Source organism: Uloborus diversus, chromosome 2 (genome assembly GCF_026930045.1).
Source record: "Uloborus diversus isolate 005 chromosome 2, Udiv.v.3.1, whole genome shotgun sequence".
NCBI lineage: Eukaryota > Metazoa > Arthropoda > Arachnida > Araneae > Uloboridae > Uloborus > Uloborus diversus.
Window position 1 is genome coordinate 95,445,529 of NC_072732.1, and position 15,093 is coordinate 95,460,621.

Consider the following 15,093-nt stretch of genomic DNA (forward strand, 5'->3'; position numbering starts at 1 on the left):
TTTAGGCCATTGCATGTCCCTTGGATATTGAGATACTTGGCAATTTCGAGGAACCAACTTCCAGGGGTGCCTGTCTCTCATCTCCGCGTAAGAAAAATTCACATCTTCGAAAATAGTTTATGGAAATAAGCGCCAGTTTTAATTACATTCTACAGTTACACACAGGCTAATTTTTCTTTCCGGGCAGTACATACTTTGCATGTATGCCGTGAGCGGTGACTTCATGAATAATTTATCTCAAGTTAGTTACTTAAAATGCCGATTAAAAAAAATTTCCGTAATCGTTCCAATTCGACGTTTGCTGTTGCTATTTTTCTTTCTACATACTCTTCGTTATTACTCGAATTTCTGTCGCTTTGATAGAAAATAGTGACTGTTTTCTTTCCTTTTTTAACCGAAAGAAAAATGATTACTTCATTCCAAATTGGATTTCATTCAAGTTTTGATATTTATAATGAAGAGATTTTTTTTGAATAGAAGGAATGAACGCTATTGATTATGCATGTGTGTTTCTTGAATTTATTTTTATTTTAGGAACGATAAGCAAAAATTTGATTTGCATAATGTCTTTGAAAAGTATTTTTACGATTGAAATTCTTTCGAAATCTTTTATTGAATGCTTTTTCGTTGATTAAAGTATAAAATCAACACTAATGGAAGTAAAACTTCACGTTTATTTTCTTAAAATACTAGCACTTTCATTATAAGGAGAAACCTTTTTTTTACTTCCTTCTACAAAAAAGGAAGTATTGTATTCGCGAAAAAATTTTTACTCAAAAATTGACCTTAATTTACATTTTACTCACCACCGAATTAATGTTGAGTTTTTTTTTTCGACTCGACCACACGTGGATAAGTACCTAAGAACGTATAAACATCCGAAATATCCATTTTGACATTCCCCCGAGTTAATTACAACGACTTTTCTCGTGACGTCCGTATGTTCGTATGTATATATGTGCGTATATGCGGATGTTCGCATGGCGGATGTATGTCGCATAACTCAAGAACGTTATGTCCTAGAAAGTTGAAATTTGGTACACAGACTCCTAGTGGGGTCTAGTTGTGCACCTCCTTGGTTGCAATCGGGTGTTTCTAAATGGGACTTTTGCCCCTTTTTGGGGGTAAATCATTGTTAATTTCGATGGATACTCAAGTGGTGTTACAATTTGGCGGACACTTGGCGATGTATAGCATCGCCAGTCTTTTAGTCGCCAAGTTTTGTCACTTGGCGACAAATTTGGTGATTTTTTTTTTTAAATCTGGTTTTAATTTGGCCACTAGGTGTGATATTTAGAGAGTAAACTATTGAATCACATTAAAATTGCCAATAATGGGGAAATGACATTAAAGTGGAGTAAAAGGAAGTCATGTGATGCACACATAAGCTTGTTTTTTTTTTTTTTTTTTTTTTTGCTTTGAGATGTTTACTTCTATTTTTTGTTGCACTTTAAGCTTTTAATGCCTTTCCATAAAAGAAAGCATTCACTGCGTAGCATTTTTCCTTCGTACATAAACAGATGTGCTCAAGAGGGGGCTGTCCCCCCCCCCCCCAGCTGTCCATAGCGCGCCATTGAAACACTTAGTGAGATATCTCGTTTTGGTGAGTTCTCATCAGTCTTTTAAACTACTTAGGTTAAATAAAATTTAAACCGGAAATTTTAAAAACAGCTAGCTGCGTCGTCCGGCTTTATACGGTCTACCTCGAAAATAAAAGTTATGTCGAGTGACGCGTGTTCAAAACTCATGATTGAACAAAAAAAAAAAAAAGACTCAGTGAAATTTTGCGGCATATTGCGGAAAAATAACCAAAAAGTAAATAGTTTAAATCCCCCGATTACAGGAAAAGCCTTTGAAACAAAAGCAAAAATTTTACATGCTCATATTCGAGAAACAAAAATGGCAACAGATCTTTCGTCTCACTCTGATTTTCTTCACGATATAAGTTTTAATAAAAGCATAATTGCGGAAATTTGAGATATAGCACTTAATAATAATGTACATGGAGGAAAGCCTTCGAAAAAAAGGAATTTTATGTCAAAATCTAAGTGTCATAATTAATTGTTTTTAGTTGATATCTCCACTAATTATTATCGAAGGATTATGTTAAATAACCAAACGTAAAGACGGGAAAATTATGAATCCATCGATACCTATTACGATGGTCAGTTCACTGTCGTTCGGGAGACGTAACTCGGACATAGACGACTACATATATAGATGACTACATAGATGCATAGGTACAGACATAGATACATACGCTCAATTTTTAATTATATAAGATTGTTTGTATTAACCAAAAAAAAACGTAAGCCATCCTTTTTCTACGTAGTATTCTTCCTCTGATACATACTTTCTTTATTAGATTGCTAAGTTTTTTGATGCTGTCGTGATACAAAGAAGGACATGTGCAGTGTCAGTTGCCACCCAAATGCGCACTAACTCCTCCACACTTGCGTTATCATCTAATTGTTGTCCTCCTAAATATATTTGGAGTGGTCCTATCAAGTAGTCACTGGGCGATAAATTTGGACTTTACGTAGGGGTTTCTAGAGGTGTCCGATAAAATTTTTCAAATTTTTCCCGATTTAAATAATTCACACCCGAAAAATATTCATGATGAAATAGGTATATCTGTAGTTGGGGCAAACTTAACCTGGCAGCGCCGCAATGCCGTGATTAGGATCTGCGGGACTTTACAATGCTGCCTGGTTAGGTTTATCCCAACTATACGTTAAAAATTATCACGTCGATTTTCCAAATGTTTTGTGTAGAAATTAAAATTTCTATCATCAAAAAAGAAAAGAACTTATTCACGCTCTTTAGGATTTTTATTTGAAAAAAGTTGCTTTACAAGTTTAAAAGCAGTAGCGCATAAATTTTTAATCGGAAATGGAAATAGACCATCAAAGTGTCATAAAGTATCAACTATCCATTGTTTGGTAAAAGTTAATTTTAAATTTTTGTAAAAATGTTGACTTCAACCCTGACGTTAGTATTAGTTCTTAATTTTGGCAAAGTGTACATAGAAGCACGTGTGACAAAAAAAGCCCAATAACTTTGTGGTGTAATCTACAAATTGATAATTTCTCAGCTAGATGTAAGAATTTTCGAGACTCTGGGAACTTTCTTGGCGGTATTGATTTCATTGCTCGAATTCTCAGGTCGGTTGTTATCCAACCTACGTGTTCGGCGCTTCCCGAATATTTTACTTATTTATGTAACTTTTTCCTCGGAGTTGATATAGCATGCATACATCTTTTCCAACAGCCCATAACTGTGATGATGAACAGCTACTCGTTGCCAAGTTATGAAAAAAGTTTGAGATATAAAACGTTTATTTTATTTTTATGTTGCGCACTTTTCGATTTTTTTTTCTGGGCACGTAGAGCTGATATGCAAACTTATTTCTTCCATAAAATGTGTATGGTTATTGCTGTTTTAAAAGAAGTGCGTTTTCGGTTTCAACATGTGTTTTGCTGGCAGGTATTTTTAGGAGCTTTACTTCGGTCATTGGTGAAAGCGTTTGCAGGATTTTTCTTTTTTCTGAATGAGAACAAATGCAGGGAGTTACTTTCGAGAGAAGTGTGAGTCACGTTGAAACAAATGGACAGGGAAGATGATAGAAGCATTCTAAAATAAAGCAATAAAATTATCAGAAAAGATTACTGAAAGTAAAAAATAGGGAAGGCAAAAGAGTGAAATTGCAGCAATGTCAGGAGTGGTGGGATATTGAGTACATAACTCGGTTTTTGGTAAGTCACTGTTTAATACATGAAATTACACGTTCACTCTTCCAGTGACAATCCTCCTCTGACTTCCAGTGCAGATCTTTATTTTTATGTATCATTTATAGCGTTTATTATAATAGTTTATGAAATCAGTTTTTAAAACCGGGACATTCTTTTGGGCTAGTCCTGTATAATGTTCATTTTTCAAAAAGAAAAACACAAATTTGCATTCAAATCGGTAAACCGAAAACGTTCCTGAATACAAATCATTATCAAATGCTTACACCAGTGGTGCCTGACCTACGGTCCGCGGACTACATACGATCCACGAAGATGATCTGTGAGGCCCGTTGTTGTTCAATGCTTCAAATAAAAGAGCACGATTAATGACAATGTTAATAATTTGCAGCGAAGTATTCAGAAATTGGTTTCTGAAAAACATATACATTTAATATAAGAAGCATCAAGTAATGGATGACAACAATTGTTTGTTTTTAATGTTCTTTATTTTTCATATTTTCCCATATTATTAGATTTAAAAAAATGCGTACTCTGCTACGCGAGAATTATTTTAATGTGAGGTGCGGCCCTAGGGTAGAAAAAGCTTGGGCACCACTGGCGGCATAAAAGGCATTGGGAAATCTCATACACCAACATTCGTCAAGCATTTTAGTAATCAAATAAAAGGAAGGAAACATCCCAATAAGACTAATATAGTATTATTCATCCTCATATACATAAAAGCAAATTTAATATTCATCCTCATATACAAAAAAGCAAAATTAATATTCATCCTCATATATATAATAGCAAATTCCCTGATCGAGTAACGCTGACCTCATCAACCATGAAACTTGCGCCAAGGCATGATAATCTGGTATTGTTTAACATGCAGGGAAAGGATTCATTGTGACAAGGCTGAACTCAATCCGGTAACTTAACTGTTTTACTGGTAAGACTGTCATTTCAGGGGAATGAAAAAACGAAAAAGTGGTTAACAATGAACGCTACCTACTGGAGTTTAGAGTTACTCCACCGGAGTTAGGGTTAAAATTTCAACTATCAAAATAACATCATACTGGCAATTGCTTCGTCGAGATGTAGGAGCTATTTTCACCCGTCATACATTGACTGGCGGTTTTCTAGTAAGAAATCATAGCCAAAAAATAAATAGGGTAAATCCTGTATGCCTTAAAAATGGCATTACACGTTCTTTTGCGCAGATGAAGAAAATAATGAGATGGAAAGTGGCTATCAACCATATGTACAAGCACATTAATGAATGAATAAACAAACAGCAAGTAATTTTACTTGTAATATTTACATGCTCATTAATACATAAAATTAGTAATTTATCTTCCTCGCTGGATTCAACAAATAATTAATCCGTTCTTGAAGCAACTCTACCTGGAATACTTCAAACAAAACTTCTACAAACTGAAACATACGACTGAATACTAGCAATATCCATAAATTCACTGAAAACTGATACTAGAAAATAGTATCAGGGCCGCTGACAGCAAAGACGGGACCCTTGTCAATATGGTGCCGGGCCTTTCTTCCCCCATAGAATTTATGAGGTTTATAGTAGGGTTTCCAATCCTGAAATCCCGATCCCTAATCCCACGGGATCCCGCGGGATTAAGAGCAGTATCCCGCAAAAATTTTCCATGCAAAGGTTTATCAATTTTTGCCGTCCATAAAACGAATATTTGTGCAAGTATCATCTGAAGTTTTAATCAACTTCCTGTATATCTGCAAGAAGAACAAGAAAAATTTTGTCTCATATAATGAACGGTAGATTTACCATTCATGAAAACAATAAAAATAGAGCGTATTTTTCTGAGAATGAATTGGTATTCTCATTCGAAGTTTTAATGTTCATGCGTTCAGCAATTGCGAAAATGCGTAAAAATTATGACTGAAAACCTAAATATTGAACCAGAGTAAAATTGGGCTTTAGGAGAAATTGAAAAGGTGTATTACAGTACAGCAAAATCCGTTGAATTATCCGGAATGCAATGTTGGAATGCTTCTATAAGCCTATAGAATTCGCTCGAAACCCTTAAATTACTAAAAGTGCACAATATTTCTTTCCGAAGAAAAAAGCAATGAAAACCTTATCATTATTTATGCTCTCTAACCTGTAGCAGTGCTTGCCAATGTCTTTGTCACCGTGAAGCTAATAATATAAATGCGGGTAGCACCTTAAAAAAAATCATGTTGTTTGAATTAGCTAACCGACTCTAAAAGAGGTGACAGAAACTTGGATGAAACATTAGATGACTTGCAAGGCAGTGCAGTACGTTAAGCTTATTTGATAGTCTCTTTAAAGTGAGAGGTAAAATTATCGAAATTTTAAAAACTTTTACTGAGAGTGCGATCCAATCCTATCGCTGATGCACAATCAGCGTTCACTCCTGCTGTAACGAATCAAATGCACTAATGCAATTACCAACGTTAATGAAACAACAAGGCAAGTTACACAAATAAAACAGGCTTTTGTCGAAATTTGAAGTCCATGAGCAAAAACTTTGAACATGACATTCTCCGTAAAAAAATATATCTTAGAAGGTGAAGTTAATGGGAATATTTTGCAAAATGTCACAATTGTTTAATCTCATTAAAACCAACTGTAGTAGAGCCACATCACTTGTTTCCATGAAGCCCATTATTTGTTGCGCAAAAAACTTTTCCCATCCTATACGAGCGATGCTTTGTTAAAATGCATTGGTCGTTTTTAAAGTCTGCTTTTATGTACCAAACGATAGTCACTAATTGGATGCGACTTCGTAGTACTCTACAATTGGTGTATACGGAATTCGAGATAACGACTAGTTCATGTAGCAAAAGCAGTCCTTCCTGCAAAGCACAACTTTCTCTACTTGACAACTTAACTTTTAGAAGAATAAAGTCAATCCCGCGGGATTCCACGGGATTGGTTCTTTACAATCCCGAAATTCCGCGGGATTGGAACCCCTAGTATATAGTGCTCTGATTCCGAGTCGATGCCTGCAAAGGACCGGGCCCCTAGGTTCCGCCTATGCTAACATGGTCTCTCGTCGGGTTTGAATGGTATTAGATTTGATTTTATAGGAGTCGTCTATTTCTACATCGAAAACATTTTTTTTTTTTTTGAAAAAACTTAAGATTTAAAAAAAAAAAATCTTTTTTTTGAAAAACGTATTATTGCGGTAAGCAAGTACAATTTTAGAAAAAGTAAAAATAATTAAATATAAATCAAAAACGCTACTGCGCGTTGGATTTTATCGAGCGAGACTGGCATAACACACAAAACCTTTATAAATAAACGAAAGACTTTGTCGTTCCTAAAAGTCAATTCTTTATTGATATTTAAATGTCCTGTCACTGTCAAATGGTGGCTAAACGTTGGGGAAGCGAAGTTTTAGAGCGGTCTAAGTATTCATCCCTGAAAGTATTGTCCTATTTTAGAATCACCATATTTTCTATTACAACTTGAAAAGGGCTTTGCTTCTATTGTTACTATTTTTAGCCAGATTACTTAAGAAAATGCTTAATACGAAAATCTTTTTTCTTCTGCATGCTTTTTTTTATAAGTTAAAATGTGAAAAAATGGGCCAAGTCAAGGAGGAAGATTTGCGTAATGACTTGTGGAACTATTTAAAAAAATTGTAATTGTTCAAAACCCTCCTTTTGATGCACACTAATCTGGCGTTCGACGAACCTCACCAGTCGACCAGTGAGAAACCGGTTGTTAACCGCAGCGTTCTTGAGAGCTACCGGTTAACTGGTTGCTTCCGATCTCCTTTTATGAGTCTCACCGGTTGATCTACCGGTCGACCGCAACTCTACCTGGTTGATTGGTTGATGGAACCACGTGACATTTTTGACCAATTATATGTATTTTTCACCTGCGTGTTATTCGTCTGCGTCATGTCCGCGCAAGTAATGCAACATTCACACTGCGTCCGCACATCCGTCACCGACGTATACTTTTCTCCCTAAAACCAGTTTTTAGCCGGCGTTGCTCTGACAGCAAGCCGTATTGTGCGGGACCCGTCAACGTGCCTAGAAGCCAGATATCTGACGGCTCTGACGTCCGTAGAGTTGAAAGTCGCATTTCATTGGTCTCCACGAGATGAGTGCGCTCTCGCTATTGGGTGAGAGTATCGACCTGTGCTTTACGCGCGTTCGAATGTATGAATGCTTCCCCCTGTTTGGAAAACGTGTGTCCGCTTGACGTGGCGAACGTGTTGTGCGGACGCTGTTTGAATGTTGCATTACCGGTGATCAACCGAAAGCGTTCGATGAACCATTGGTTCGTGAACAACCGGTTAGTAGCCGCTGACGTCATTGCTGTCACGTGATTAACCAACCGGTCGCTACCGGTCGTGCTCGTCGGACGTAAGCATTAAGAATTGAAGTAGTACTAGAAAATGTATAGGAAACTGGGATTACATTTTCTAGTAACCGATACGGCATTTTCTTAAGTAACGTAACTGTTTTACGATGCTGTATCGTTGCTAGAAAATTTTATGGAATCCCAGTGTCCTACAGATTTTTTATTAGTTTTTTTTTTTTTTTTAAGTTTATTTATTTATTTATTTATTTATTTTTTTTTACAGTATATTCAATTATAATATTTTATAAAACAATTATGATAAGAAACATTGCAATATTACAAATTTTAAACTTTGAATCTAAAATTCTCGAGTTGAAAAAAAATGATATTTTTTCAACTACTATACTAAATAATGTAGTACATTAAGTAAAATTAATTAACCAACGTTTTGAAGCACAAAAAATGCAAATTACTGCAGATACGTTTTTCGGTGTTACAAGGAACACCTTTTTCAATGCAAAGATGTGTGAGCTTCTGGATGAAAATTCATCCTCGGATGAATTGCATTGGAAAGAAAAAACAAGTAGTTCCATCCAGAAGTAATCGAGCCTACTCGCAAGTATACCAATATCGACGTTCTTGTGTCTGATCAATATTCTCAAAATTAGCTAAATTCGCAAATTATTTCCGACGTAACATTTTAACACTTAAAGCTGATTTCTAGAAATAAAATATACCTCACTCATCTGAAGAAATAGATGCGTAAAAAATAAATAAACGATTAAATAAAGTAGTAGCACATAAAAAAAAAGAAAAATCAGCTAATGTATATATTTTTAAAGGTTTATTTGTTCACTTGGTACACGGATTAGTTGCAAGATTTTGAATCCCTTCATAGATTACTTATGTAGAAGCCATTTATACTTTTTATACAAAAAAATGAATCAACAAAACAGTATAACTAATTGGTGAAAATTATAATAATTGTATGCACCATTTGAAAACGCCGGACATGATTTGTACTATTTTCGTGAGAATGAACATAAATCATACTATATATATATATATATATATGAACGCATTTTTTAAAATTATGTTAAAATAAATTCATTATTTATTTTGAAGTTAATTGTTATTTATTTAAAGTCATTCATTATTTATTTTACAAGCGAACTTTTATCTGTAAACTAAAACTTATCAGGAGCACAGCGTAAAATATTACCTACGAACCAAAATTACGCAATTCAAGAATATTCGACACGAAAAACAAATTATCTGATAAAAAATTCCTCCAGCTATGTTCACTAATTTTCATTTACTAAAGAGGATTTGGAGGGAGATAAGAAGCTTTAATGTCACTTTTAACGATGACTATTCATAAAAAGTATTATTATGTTAGGAAAGAAAGAATATAATAAAAGTCACACACATGTTCAGGTATCTTTTTTTTGTGCCTTTTCTAAATATCTGAGGGCATTTTGTTAATGGAATTTTAAAAAGTACTCACGTTTGGCGTCTTAAATTCGAGTATGTTAGCCTATCTTGTTTAAGTATTACTTGAGGGATTATGCAAACTTCGCAAATTAATCTTTGGTGAAATGTTTGAAACATTTTGTGATTTTTTAAAGCTGCGTTGGAGGCATCAGCTACGGGGCGTGCTTTAATCTGAAAGATAAATGTTAACATATTTCATTTATTAATCTAGAGCGCGATTAAATTACAAAACTCTGAGAAACATATATATCAGCACATGACGTTAGCGTGATTAAAAATTTAGAGTGTCGAAATCCGAAATATTTTAAGTAAACCCAAACCTGTTTTTGTACGATGGATGGGGACCACATAAAAAAAATAGCAAAAAAAAAAAAAATCATTTGAAACTCTACGAGAAGCTATTAATAATAGTTTTTGCAACACAATTAATAAATAGTTTTTATGCGGTGGATAGAGAGCGCATAAAAGAAATTTCATGTAGAAAACAACCCAAAAAGCTTACAAATTTACTACGAATTGTTTCTTAAAAGAAAGTCAAAATAAATCAAGTGATGATAATTTTGCCGAACCGTCAGGCAAATTTCCCGAAAAAAGACATTCTTGGGAGGTCACAGTGACCTCCCATCGGGGTGTCCCTGTCGTCACTTACTTGAAGATACTACCTCGCACTCGTTTTATAAAGAATTTCGTTGAATCTCAATCTGATAAAATTTTCATACACCCCCCCCCCCAAAAAAAAAAAAAAAAACGCAGGGGGGGGGGGAAAGACTGCACAAAAACAGGTTTCAATTTCAGTGATTTGGTAGATATAAATGTTAACTTAGTAGTTTGTTTATTAATCTAGTTCATAATTATGTCACACACTTTTGAGAAAAAAAACCTCAGCATGGCACGTTTACATGCTTAGAAATGTACGAGTACAGTGTCAACCACATATTTCAAATGTTTCAGACTAATGAATTTGAATGATATTGTGTATATGAACGGTAACACATTTCATTTATCAGGCTAGAGCATTGTTAAATTACAAACCTCTAAAGAAAGAAAATGTATCAGCACAAGTCGTTTACATGCTTAAAAGTGCACACTATTTAAAAAAAAGCTGTACTTTTTGCAGCAATTATTTCTACTTTGTCTTAAACGCCGCTGCTGTAACCTTATCTGGAAGCACTAGTTGTGGTGGATTGATCGGTAGAGCATCGGGCTCGTAATCGAAGGGTTCCAGGTTCGATGCCAATCAGGCGATGAACCTCCATGTTCGTTAATAGTGACTGGGGTACGTTGAATACGTTGTGGTCACAAATTCTTCCAAGGGAATGGGTTGCCGGACCAGAGATTTCTCGGCTTCTGGACTGTATCAAAAAAAAAAAAAGAAAAGAGAGAGATGTCTTTGGGACCCCATCCAACTGGTTTAACCACGAAATAGTTGTAGGTACGGGGGACCTTCGGGTGTAATATGATATCTGAATAAAGTGGCATGCAACAATCAGTAGCATGATATTGAAATTTTGTGGCAAATATCTATTTAAAGACGGCACGATATGACAGAAAAGTTTCGCATTATTTATTTTTAAACTTTAGTTTTCATTACAATCGCCTTAATTTTAGTAGAAAATCACACACCTGATGGATTTTATGATCCCTAACATGTTTTAGTGTCACGATATTATCAGACATTTTGATACTTGAAAAGTTGAATTTGAATAACTTGGGGGGAAAAATCGATTTAAATTTTGAAAATTAAGTCATATCATGACTAAATAAAAAAAGTCAGTTTTAATTCTAATCACATACAGTTTATAAGCTGCTCTTAAATATCAAAGTATTAAAAAATTTTATATAAATTTTCAAGTCCTTTTTAATCAATATTTATGTTTTGAAAAAACTGTCACCGATTCTTTGCATTTTAAAAGCAAGTATAACAGTCAAATATATAACAATTTGAAATTTTCACGTACCCTTTTCAAAATGATCCTACAGTTCTTAAAAACTTACTCTTTGAAAGTTGCTTTTCGCATCTGGTGGAATTAACAAACTTTTTGCTTAAACATACATTATTTCATCATTCTGAAAGTCACTAAATGGTGTTAACTCATGCACGAGTGGAAAAAAAATATTCTGCCCATTTTGAGAGGTTTTGGGAGTATTTACCTTTCTGCTTCAAAAAACGAAGTTGTTGAAAGATAGTACAAATAAATGAAAGAATAAATAAAGCATTTGGAAAAACAACGATTAAGATAAACCTTCAAAATAAAATGCTCGTTTAATGAACTCAAGTAAATGTTATTCAAATAAGGATTAAATTGTACAAATACAGAAGGGAACAAGGAATTCAAAACGAGACGAATTATTTCCCACCCTAAAGCTCTTTAAAAAAGAAAAAAACATAAATGAACAAAATAGACTATAATAATTTCTTTAGATAAACAAACCTACTCACTGGGTGCTTTAAAATTGGCTCTGGATTGTTAGTATCGAGAATAACGAAAACTTATTTCTGAAGAAAAGCAAAATTGAGCTGTTCTGGAAAACCATTAGAGATAAGTTTCTCGTGCAGTAAACAAATGTCTCCCCAGATATTTTCTTAACTATTACATACATATTGTATATGTATGATCAAGCTAGTTATAATACTTTGCAATACCCATTTATACAGGCTTGAATCTCATTTAAATGAAAGATTAGGACTAAAATGAAATGTCTGACTTTTGTTGCTGTATATTTTTGTAGTTGCGATGATTTTAGATCAATACTTAAATCTCGGAAAACCCAATTTTCACACCTAAAAAAGACATTTTTGAGATACAATATCAACATGCAGGGTTAGTCTGAACTCTTGGGCAAAACTTTAAGAGTTGTTAGAGGTAAGGATAAAAAGCAAGAACCATATTGCAACATATCATCGCAAACGCAATGCTGACGTGCTAAATGCACACAAAACCAGAATGTAGTGCGAAAGTGCAACATAGCCAGAAAGATAATTCCTTTGTTAGAAAGGATTCCAATGAGGGACACTGTTCCAGTAAAGGAACTTTTAGAAAGATATTATCATATCAGATTTATAAGGCTTAACATATTTAGTCTCGAACAAAAGCGAAACGGGGTGACATGACTGAGTTGTTTAAATTTATCAAAATGAAGGGTGTTAATGGATTTAATTTTTTCGCCGAAAGCAGGACAAGAGGTCATTGTTTTAATCTATTGATATCTTAAGCGAATCTTGGAAGTAAGGTAAAACTACTACTTTAGAGGGTTGTTGGTACTTGGAACAGCTTACCGGGAAAGGCTGTAACTTGCAATGGGGACTAGTAAATTGGCAACACCTAGCCTAATTCTGCCCAGAGCCAATTGCTGGTCGTCAACTTTGTACTTGTATGTGCATGAAATTGCAGCACGAGGCCAGGTAGTCATCATATGAACACATGTCGTGTACTCAAACGTCATTTACGAATTCAAAATGCTGTTTTCTTTTGTTAAATAATTTACAACTAAATTTTTTGTCCCGTTAGCAGTTATTTCATACATTGTTTTGAACAGTACCGTAAAACCGTACAACTTTAGACCCCTTTATGTGTAATTTTCTTTACAATGTCATTATTCTTTGCCAAAAAAGATTGAGGATTTAACTATACACTACTATACATCTCATCTGTAGAGTGACGCTTCGAAAAAAATTCTAAATTACGCACAAAGGGAGGGAGAACTTTTTGTATAGTGGTATAAAGTTTTCACATGGTGGTGACAACTTTAGACCACCTCATATTTTCCTTGATACGCATCGCCAAACCGCTCCATTCTAAAGTTTCAATGCATTGATCGTTCTGTTCCAATCCCGTACACTGCGAAAATTAAAAAATGTACTTACTTTTTACGATTTATAAATTTTTTTTTATACCTTTTGAGTCAATTTCAGATTCTCTTAAATAAAATCAATTGAAAAATACAATACTTTATTCAAATATGAACGTTAAATTGTATGAAAAACAATTAGTAGATACATACTCCTGGATTTTTTTTTTACAAAAGCATTTTATTTAATAATTTTTTACAGGGGCTTGATACAAATTTTGTCACAATTGGGTAGATTTCTTCAATGTCGCAATAATTTGTTTTTTTGCAACAAATGACATCGGAGGAATAAGGCCAACACCAAAATTAACCCTTTTTTGCCTTCCCTTTTAAAATTTGGTTGCTCCTGACTTTTTAGATCACTTTTTCCATCAATTCAGGTGATTAGTTGAGTCAAAGACCGTTGCCTATCTTTCCTTTTCCCTGGATTCGTGTCAAAAAGCAAAGAAAATCCGAAAACTAAAAAACTGCTAAAGACAATACAAAATTGTTTACTATATATTGACAAACGCTAGTAAAAATGGGTGATCTAAAGTTGCAACTTGAATTCCCGTATTTTATTTACTATGAAACGACAAGTAAACAAAGCAACATCAGGATTCGCCAATATGGCTAGTTCATCTTAAATACCTAAGTAATAAAGTAATAAACTTATCGGCATTCAATCGGCAAATAGAGGTTTTGAAGGAGACTTTGAGAATTGAAGCAAAAAGTTCAAAAAACCTCCCAATGCAAATGAATATTGACACGAGAATGATAACACTGGAGCTTGAGGTAAGCAACATGAACTTCGCTGAACAACACTTGCGAACCTACTGAATTTTTTGAAGACTTTAGCTTTGCTCCAACGACCACTACATGGCACATACTACCAGATTCTTTCAATGGTCTAAAGTTGCAACACTGGTCTAAAGTTGTACGGTTTTACGGTTTATTTAATGCCATTTGTCGACCAAACACCCTTTTAAAATTGCATAAAATAGAAATCATCGGCTTCAGCGGTAATTTTAAACGATAAAAGTTAGTGTAATTCATTCAAGTGTCTATTTGTTTAGTAAGATAAATATTTTAGATATTTTTTTTAATTAGGTTACACGCACTTGACAAAATCACAGGCATTCGTTCAAATCCTTCGAAATGAACAATTTGTTTTGAAATGAGTGTTGAAAAAGATAATATCGCATTGAAATTTTTAACGAGAAAATTAAGTTTAAAATTATTCAATACGTAGGTCAGTCAGAAAGTTAGTTGCACTACTTCGTAAATATCTTTCGTTTAAGACAATTTTGATGAAGCACAGTGGCAATACTTCAGACATGTACCTTTGTCGTGTGACATAGCGACTTCCCCAAGGCAAGTTTAGTTTTTCTGATAATTAATCGCAAACATGTCTCAACAGCTGTGAGTAGCGGCGTCCAAATTGGAAATGCGTGCAGTGATTCGATTTTGCGGGCAAAAAGGGGCAATTGCATTGAAATTTATGGGCATTAAGTGTAAAGTGAAAATGCAATGTCACGTTAAGCTATCATGAAATGGTGCAAAATGTTTTAGAGTGGACAAACAGATATTGGCACCGCTGAGCGCAAGAAGACCAAGTTTAGGTCGGAAGTTTGGGATCACCCTCCCTAGTGGCCTAAACCTTTCACCTCTTCACTTCGATGTTTTTGGTTCCATGAAACAAGAACTTTCAAAGCA